This window comes from Salvia hispanica, chromosome 1 (assembly GCF_029641045.1).
Source record: "Salvia hispanica isolate PSC_SH4W2 chromosome 1, Shi_PSC_v1, whole genome shotgun sequence".
In the NCBI taxonomy this organism is placed as follows: domain Eukaryota; kingdom Viridiplantae; phylum Streptophyta; class Magnoliopsida; order Lamiales; family Lamiaceae; genus Salvia; species Salvia hispanica.
Window position 1 is genome coordinate 19,929,296 of NC_142692.1, and position 9,000 is coordinate 19,938,295.

The window sequence follows — 9,000 nt, forward strand, 5'->3', positions numbered from 1 at the left end:
GTTGGCAAAATTTTATAATAATAACTGCACGTTGTTTTAATAAGGGCAAATTACCTATAAAATTATGAACTTTCAAAATAGTTTAGTTTTTCCCGTGAACTTCAAGGAATTATCATAGTTAATGGTGAACGGAATAGACCTTTGAAGAAATCTTTCAACACCAAGAACATACATGATGTTCTGTTAGAATTTTACATTCGTTCGAATAAATATTCCTACAGCTCTAACACAAATTGCAACAAAGATAATAGCATTATTTATAAATGATGAAAAAAAGAATATTTATAAATCATGCATGCTAAAGTTAACGAAACATCTTTAACATCTTTAAACATTCTTATTGTCACACCCGCCCTTTCTAAGGATAGAAAGTACGGTTGATCGTGACTGGGGAGGATATAAGAAGCGGGAAAGAAGTGGGAATGGAAGTAATATCATACTTGGACAGACAAGACAGAATAACCATTTATTTAGTCATCAAAAGGGATGTATCAAAGTGATCAAGTTTTAAACTATCTCGGCGCAAAGTGCATTATTCAAAATAATATATAGTCTTAGCAGAAGCAATCAAGAGTAAAAGAATGATGTCATGTGTGAGACACGACTCATTATGTACAAGATAATAAGTAGACTTCAAAGGCTCCACTCAACACCCACCACGACTTGTCATAGCTCAACCTGCACACAAGGAAAACACATGCAGAGCTAAGTACTTGAAAAGATACTTAGTGGACAGTTGCCAAAATAATATATTCAATAAATACTTGTCAAGCCAATTTCGAGTGACCATGAGGTTTAGCTTTAAAATAACCCAAGTACACTAAAAGTATTTCATTTCCATAAAATCAGTCGGCCAACCATTTTCCGTTGTCCATACACTATCTGAAATAAACTTGTGAACCGGGAATGTGGCCACATTCCACGACGGTCACTAGACCGGCCAAATGCATGACAAATAGCAAACGGTCCCCACATGGTGTACACTAGTCTATGCGGGATTTGTCGTCCACACTTAAACCCGAATTCGATTAATCATTTGGTAAAGCCAGGCAACCAGCAAAAAGCCAGGAAAATAGGTATTCCACAAAATCCAAAACACGGCATGATAATCAATCATTTCATGTCAAAAGATTTAGCATATTTGGGTAAAACAAAGCCCAAAATATTTCATGAATGGCACTTCTTAAATTAAAAGAAAGTCCACCTCGTTCGCTTAAAGATATCGCACTTGATTTCCTCGTTCCGAACTTAGAGTCACACGGAACAATTCCCTTTAGATCAATTAGCGCGAGAAAACTACTAATTAGAATGCATGCACCCTAATTAAGATCTTTTATCTCGTTTCTCGGCTTTTGCAAATTTTTTTATTATTCGGCCGCCGCCCATGTCGTCGCGTGCAATGCCAGTCTGCCGCTTGCACACATAATTTCTTCGTTGACTCCTTGTATTTTCCATCATGATATCGAATTAAATCCCAATTAAGCGTACAATTTAAATTCTCGCAATTTAATTTCCCTCGAATTATATTAATTCGGACTTAGGGATAAAATATTCACCTTTCGAAAATATTCAGAAATTAATTAAATAACCCCCATAAATAAAATTATCCCTGAGCCCCATTTATTCTAGAAGCAGACCCAAGTCTCCAATTTAATTAGAGCATCCGCAATAGCGGACGAACGCACGCCCTAGCCACCGGCTAGCAGCTAGGGCGCGGCGTTCGTCCACTATTGGGTGCGCGAACGGGACGGACTAGCGGAAGTAGGAAGAGCGGTCGTCCAAGGAGGGAGGGAGTTAGCCGATCGCTCGTCCGCTATTGTGCTGACGCGATCGGCTAACGATCGGCGAGCGCGTTTTCTTTTTTATTTTTTATTTTTTTATTTCCAACTCTATATATACGGTTCGTTGCACTTCATTTCATTTGCACCACTTGTATTAACGAGTTTCTCTTCTCTTTGAAGCTTGGAGATGGATTTTTTTTATTGGACTATGTATTTTTTTTGAACTATATATATTTTCTTATGAAATTAAAATGGTTGCACTTTTTCTGTATTCATATCGAATTTTTAATTATGTATTTATTAATTTGTTTGCTTGGCTAGGGCGTCGGCTAGTTCTAGTGCTAGCCTATTATCGGGCTATGGGAAATCCTGATGACATGGCAGGTGCTGGGAAGTCATAGTTATGTGGCAGAAGGTGTTTTTTGTTAGTCCTAGTGCTAGCCTAATGACTAGGGCGTCCTATTATAGATGCTTTTAGCCCAAACTTAATAATTGTTCAAATTAAAACCTAAAGAGAGTGGCCTCTAAACAAATTAAAACTAGCCTAAACTTCAATTAAAAGAAAAGAAAAGGGAAGGCCCAAAACTTATAGATGCTTTGAGAACTTGGTATGAAATGGTGAGATCGAGAAGAATTTAGGAGATACGGGTGTTTAGTGAGAATTGTAGAAGACGGAAGGATTGAGGAGAAACCGTGTATTAGGAAGATCCTGAATTAATTGGGATATTAATTGGCTTAATTGGTAATTATGGGACTTAATGTAGGATTAATTTCCACTAATTAGAATTAATCCCCTTTGATTTAATTTTGCAGGAGTGTAACGGTTGAAGGGAGGAAACCCGCTCATCAATTTTTTTTTTTTTTGTTGGTAGAGAAAGCACAGGTTATAATGAAGTCTACGAAGGTAAGAAACACTTAATTTATCCTGAAGTGGCAAGAGTTAAGTCCAACAGGGACTCCTCTAAGACATGAACTCTCCTTTGAAATGTGTAGGCAAAGTGTGATAGAAAGTCCGCTGCAAAATTACCTTCTTTATGCACATGTTGATGGAAAATATTCCTGACGATGAAGGCCCCGAAAAGATTTCATCCGCTCATTAGTTCTTTTGTTGAAGGAAAAACGTGTAGCATGAGGAAGTGGATTGGGCTCCAAAGATCATACATCCCCCAATTATTTATTTACTTGATCCACTTGTGATTTAATTGTTAATCCAAACAACAAAGTTATACTCCCCCCGTCCCAAGGAAGATGACCCCTTTCTTGGGCGGCACGGGATTTTATGCAACTTTATTTTGTGTGTTGAGAGGAGAGAGTAAAGTAAAAGAGAGAATAAAGTAGAGACAAATGTGTTTTCATTTTAAGTAATAGGTCATTTTAGTTGGGACAAACTAAAAAGGAAAGTGGATCATTTTCAATGGGACGGAGGGAGTATGATTTATTCATTTGGACTCTTTTATTTCTCATGGCCCACAACCACATTTTGTAATAACTTTGGACTCTATTTTATATGGGAAGCCCAAAATATACTCCCTCCGTCCGTGAAATATTGTCTATTTTACCATTGTGGTTCATCCATGTTGTCCATTTTGTTTTCTTTTTTTTTTCCATTTTTGGTAAAATGGACCCCACACTTTCTATTTAACTCATTACACTCTCATCCTATTATAAAACTAATATATATATATATATATATATATATATATATATATAGGGATGTATTCAAATACTTTTCATATCTTTTGTCCTTTTTCCTTCTTAATCCTAGTCCCACGATTTTGTCATCTGACGGTTAGATTAATGCCACGTGTCATTTAATTATGCACATTTTCATTCTAATAATGCACAGCGGCTAATAATGCAACATTATAGACTAATAATGCACATTTTCATTCTAATAATGCACAGCGGCTAATAATGCAACATTATAGACTAATAATGCATTGATCACAACCATCCAATTCAAGGATCCAATGGCTGAGATTAAGAAGGAAATAGGACACTTAGGGTGCAAAGGAGCCTAACGCACCCCTATATATATATATATATATATATATATATATAGGATTGTGTTAAAATGACAACACCTCTTAAAGTAACACCATACCCCCATTTCTAGCCAATCATTTGTACATGTGGACGAATAATAAGCTGCCATGTGGCAATCATAAAAATTGCTCAAGGGTAAATTTTCACGGACTGCAATATCCAATACACTAGACTGCAACTTTTCCCGACTGCAATATCCAATACGCTAGACTGCAATCTATAGATTGCAGTCTAGCGTTTATACTATTGCAGTCTAGCGTGGTGTCACATTGTCATTTTAAGAGTGTTGTCATTTTAACGCATCCCTATATATATATATATATATATATATATATAAATGTGGGACTAACTTGTCACTAACTTTTTCAACTCACTTTTCTTAAAACCCGTGCCGAGTCAAATTTGGACAATATTTTACGGACAGAGGGGGTATTATTTTATACATTGCACATTTTATTTATTAATTGAAGTTCACAAAAACTTTAATTAATTTTCCGTCCCATTCCCGGTGAAATTTAAATTCGCAAGAAGCAAGCCAACCAATATTTGGTGGTGTTCCAAATATAATTTCCAAGATTAATCGCCTACTCCAACCGCCACGTACTACGCATTGCACTTTAAATAATTTCCCACGAGATAGAAATTATTCCTTTCTACAATTAATTCACACTAGGCAAGTATGAATATTTATTTCCAGTACACAGTTCCTTTCGCGCAACCAAAAAAATTAACTAGGCCCTTAGTGTTATGCCAAGTAATACAACAACTCCTCAACATATCCACTTGTTTAATCAACCAAGACTCGTATTTCACAAAGTTTATAGAAGAATTAAAAGAATTTGTCATGCCCAATTATATTATTCATGTAACAAAAAAATTATAGTTCCTCAGCTTCGTGAAAAATTAAATAATATTTTACAAAAATTTCATTTAATCACCATATCGCATTAAATAAAGAAAAGATTTTATTATCTGAAAATCGTGGGCGTTACATCTACACATCATATGATCATAATATATCAAATAAAATGTTCCCAATTAGTTTATCGTATTCCAAATTGGATATGGATATATAAAGACAACAAAATAAATTTCCAAATAAAAGTATCTCTCATGTCAAAAACGGATTTTTATATTCGTCCATGTAAAGACACTTAAGTCAAACGACATATATAAATCTTATATTCATTCACTTGTTACCAATATCAACCCTAAACTGAAAAAAAAAATAACGTGGAATAGTTTTTCACCTCATCTTAGCCTGTTACCACTACTTCTCTTTTTAACCCAATTTCCACCGTGTGCAGCCCAAAATATCACATATAATATCGAGATAACCTCTGAGATTTCACCGCAGTTAAACGTGAGTTGGTTACAACTACATAAATCATACATTTCTTGGTAGCAAGGAATTATCAACGAGTTTCATGTTCCAGTTTGACATAGTTTATGATTTGAAAATCGAAACAAATAATAGTGTTGAGTGTTTAATAAGAAGCGACAGTGATCACAATGGCACATTTGTTGTTTTTGATTATGAGAGAGATGTTCGACACTGTGCCGAAACTAAGGAATGCATGTGGTATGTGAGGTCTGTTGGACATTATTTATCATCATATATTCAAGAATACATAATTGAATATAAATAAAGCAAGATCTTCGAACATCATGTATTTCACGTATTAACCATAAACATAATGGATCGAAAACTTACCTTAACGATCCATAGCGGAAGCGATTGAGGAAGGAGGAGACGATTTCCTTGAACTCTTTTTGGCGTAGTGACGCAATTCCAACTCCAAGGATTTGTTTCTCTCTCTTTCCTTCGTTTATGTGTTCTCTTTATGTGTGTGATTTGATGGGATCACCACACTTGTATTTATAGGCAGAGAGAGGACAAACCCTAATTATCAAACCCTAAAAGCCCTTTCCATCAAAGAGGCCCAAAATAATTTATTCATAATCATAAACTTGATTCTCAAGTCTCACGTAAATCACAAACATTATTCCTTACTTATATATTCCTTTCCTTAATATATGATAGGAAATATATTATTCCCAAATCAGTGACTATATATTAGTCAACTAACAATCGGCCATATATAATTATATATAACCTCAATTTCCTTGTTAGTCATAGGAATCATAATGTGAATTACCGTTAATTGACTAATTAATCATATGATTAGGAAACGTCCCAATAACAATAATTAATTAGGGAAAAATGTGTCGTATACCAAGTTAATGTATTATATTAAATATCCAATTCTATTTAGGATTCTATCACATGTCACATATGTGAGACATAAAACTTACATTCTCCCACTTGGCGAACATGTGGGACACAAAATTTTCGATTCTCCCACTTGTCACACGTGACAGAGCCACGATAAAATAGACATAACAAACATAAGGCGCGCATAATATTGGAATTTATAAATACTTTCATTATTGGTAAACATAAGTATTATATTAGAGAGACTACTAATGCGAGTCATGGCGGGCGTATATCATTCAATCGATACAGTTCCTTCCATGTACCACATCACCAATATCCACTCTAATATAATCTATAAGTGACACCGCGTCCGTAATTGTCTTATTTCAAGACCTCCTGCATTTATACTAAAAACGTACATATGCATTTCAAATAATAAGTATATGCAGAAAAAGTAGAAACAACTTTATTGAATTCAAAATATCCATAACTTAAGTGTCTGAACCAACATGGAAACATAAAGATTAGACGTTTCCATACCCAAGACCCATTATGTTAACTTATTCCATGAATGTCTTAGGCGGTAACGCCTTAGTCAATGGATCAGCAACCATAAGCTGTGTGCTTATATATTATATAGATATTCTTTGTTCCCAAACTCCATCTTTCACGACAAGAAACTTTAATTCCATGTGTTTAGCTCCTTGAATACTTGTCATACTTACAGAAAGATACGATTGCACTATCATCACAATATAATTTCAACGGCTTGGATATTGAGGAGACAATACCAAGGCCTGAAATAAAATTTTGCAATCATTAATGCCTCAAAGAAAACCATAAATTTAACTTTAATGGAAATCCAATAATTTCTAGTTGATCAGATTTCCGTAATGTGAGCATAAAATATTTTGTTCCCTTTAAGTATCTCATTATTATCTTTGCAGTTCTCCAATGTTCAACATCAGGGTTACTTTGGTAACGGCCTAGCATTCCAACTGCAAAGTTGATGTCTGGTCTAGTACAAACTTGAGCATACATCAAACTTTCCACAATAGATGCATAAGGAATATTTTCCATCTTACGTTCTGTTCTAATTCAGTTTTTGGACATTGATTCAAACTGAATTTGTCACCTTTATGAATTGGAACAACACTTGGAGAACATGCACTCATGCCGTGTCTCTCTAAAAGATTCGATCTATGTAGCTTTTATGAGACAATCCAAGAGTCCACGTGATTGATCACAAGATATTTCTATCCTATGACATAGGATGTCTCACACATATCTTTTATGTTGAAATTTTTAGAGAGATAATTTGTGTCATGTAGTAATCCAATGTCACTATTAGCAAGCAATATATCATCAACATACAAAACCAAAAATATGAACTTGCTCCCACTAACCTTGAGCAGTAATAGTGTCATGGAATTTAAATACCATTGTCGAGAAGCTTGTTTCAGTCCATAAATTGATGTCTTAAGTTCGCAGACTAAATTTTCATGAAGTCTTCAAGTTGTTTCATGTAGACTTCTTCTTACAAATCATCATTTAGAAAAGCAATTTTCACATCCATTTGATGTAGTTCCAAATCAAAATGGGCTACAAGTGCTAAAATGATTCTAAGTGATCCCTTCTTTGATACTTGAGAGAAAGTCTCTTTATAATCAATGCTATCTTTTCTGAGTATAACCTTTGGCAACAAGTCTGACTTTAAATCATTAGATTAAACCATTTATGTCGAAATTGGTCTTGAAGACCCAATTACACCCAATACACTTTTGTTTATCGGGTAATTCGACAAGGTCCCAGACTTTAATCCATAGATTTTAACTCTTCTATCATGGCATCAATCCATTTATTAGAATTATTACGCTTAATGGCTAGTGAATATGAATCTGGTCTGTTATGAGTTTCTATGCCACATTCAGATTCTTAGAGATATACCATGCGGCCATCAAAAATGGCTGGCCTTCGTTCTCGTTGAGAACGCCTTAATGACACTTCTGTAGATGCTTCTTCCACACCCATGTTCAATGACTTTGGCATCATCATTAAGTGGTTGGTCATTCAAATATTGTTAGGCTGTTCAACAATATTTAGTACACTTAATTCTTGAGGAAATTAGGAAAGAATGTTATTCCCTTATTTCATTAATGACCGCATTACGAGTGTTAGAACTCCCACTGATCTCACCATTCTCAAAGAATCATATATTTCCAGTTTCCACAATTCTCATGCTATCATTAGGACAATAAAACCTATACCCTTTGGATTTTTCTGGTAACCCACAAAGTAACCACTAACTGTCTAAAATCCAATTTCTTTTCTTGCGAAGAGTATTCTCTAGTTTCCGCTGGACAACCTCTAACATGAAGGTGCTGCAAACTGAGTTTTCTACCTGTCCAAAGTTCATAAGAGAGTCTTTGGTACAACCTTACTAAAAACTTGGTTTAATACATAAATAGCAGTTCTAAGAGCATAAATTCACAACGTTATAGGTAAGGTAGAATTAACATTCTTCTAACCATTTCCATGAGAATTCGGTTTCGTCTCTCAGCAACATCATTCTGCTGAGGCGTACTTGGCATAGTATATTAAGCATAAATGCCATGCTTTTCTAAGTATTTGGCAAAAGGTCCATGTAATTGACTTATTTTAGTGGTACGACCATAAAATTCACCACCTCTAGATCAAATAATTTTCACCTTTCTATTTAATTGTCTTTCAACCTCAGTCATAAAATGTTCAACTGTGCCCGAGATTTTTCTTGCAATAAATAAATTCATAACGCGAAAAAATAATCAATAAAGGTGATAAAATATTTTTCTCCACCAAAAGTCGAGACATTAAAAGGTCCGCAAATATTTGTATGTATAATTTTATGGAGCTCATTGTTTCTTGTGGCATTTTTACTATTGTGTTTGGTTTGTTTACACTTAATACAATCCACAC